Raw genomic sequence first — 1,426 nt, 5'->3', positions numbered from 1 at the left:
GGGGAATACAGTCAGCTCATAACAGTTTGTCAAAGTGTTTTTCTGAACAGTAAACTATCAAAAAAAATTAGCATCCACAATACTACATATTCCACTGGGTAATTGCAAGGATCCAAAGTTATTGCTTATGAATACATGATTTCAAGGAAAAAATGTATTCTTAAGACACTTATGAATGTGAAAATACATTCATAGGTATGGATTAAAATTATTAAATGTTTTTTAAAAGCCATTGATCAGGTGCTCACTTTGGCAGCACATATACTAAAGTTGGAATGATACAGAGAAGATTAGCATGGCCCCTGTGCAAGGATGACATGCAAATCCATGAAGCATTCCATACTTTTTAGCACAAGAATTAAAATCAAGAATCAATAAATGGGATGGATTCAAACTCAAAAGCTTCTTAGCAAAAAGAACAATCAGTAAAGTGAATAGAGAGCCTACAAAATGGGAACAAATTTCTAGTAAGATAGAGCACTAACCTCTAGGTATTTAAAGAACTCCAAAATCTTAAAACCAAAAAAAAAAACCAAACAAACAAACAAACAAAAAAACTCAAATAAGTCAATCAATAAATGGGCCAAGGAAATGAACATACACTTCTCAGAAGATGATATACAATCAATCAACAAATATATGAAAAAAAGCTCAACATCTCTAGCAATTACAGAAATGCAAATCAAAACTACTCTAAGATTTCATTTCACTCCTGTCAGAATGGCAGCTACTAAGAATACAAACAACAATAAATGTTGGCAAGGATGTGAGGAGAAGGGCACACTCATACATTGCTGGTGGGACTGCAAATTGTTGCAGTCAATATGGAAAGCAGTATGGAGATTCCTCAGAAAACCAAATGGAACCACCATTTAACCCAGTTATTCCACCACTTGTTTTATACCCAAAGGACTTTAAAACAGTATGCTACAGGGACACAGACACATCAGTGTTTATGGCAGCACAATTCACAATAACTAAATTGTGGAACCAACCTAGATGCCCTTTAGTAGATGAATGGATAAAGAAAATGTGGTATATATACACAATGGAATATTACTCAGTATTAAAAGAGAATATAATCATGACATTTGCAGGTAAATGAATGGAGTCGGAGAATATAATGCTAATTGAAAAAAATCAAAAAATCAAATTCCAAATGTCTTCTCTGATACAAGGATGCTGAAGCATAATGGTGATGGGGTGGGAAGAGCATGGGAGGAACAGAGGAACTTTAGATAGGGCAAAGGGGAGAGGAGGGGAAGGAAGGCATGGGGGTAAGAAAGATGGTGGAATGAGACGAACATCATTACCTTAAATACATGTATGAAAACATGAATGGCATGACTTTAATTTGTGTACAACAAGAGACACAAGAAATTGTGCTCTATTTATGTAATATGAATTGAATTGCATTCTGCTGTCA

General features: G+C 34.6%; 1 non-coding gene across 1 annotated transcript; it reads left to right on the top strand.

Annotated features, from left to right (window-relative positions):
* The first annotated feature begins 240 nt into the window (after positions 1-240).
* Positions 241-347, top strand: LOC113180186 (U6 spliceosomal RNA). The gene has a single exon (XR_003300440.1). It is a non-coding gene; the product is annotated as a U6 spliceosomal RNA (small nuclear RNA).
* Positions 348-1,426: the final 1,079 nt, after the last annotated feature.

The sequence above is a fragment of the Urocitellus parryii genome, chromosome 7 (assembly GCF_045843805.1).
Source record: "Urocitellus parryii isolate mUroPar1 chromosome 7, mUroPar1.hap1, whole genome shotgun sequence".
NCBI classification, from domain to species: Eukaryota; Metazoa; Chordata; class Mammalia; order Rodentia; family Sciuridae; genus Urocitellus; species Urocitellus parryii.
Note: the sequence above shows the minus strand (reverse complement) of the source record. Positions and strands in the feature narration are given on the sequence as shown.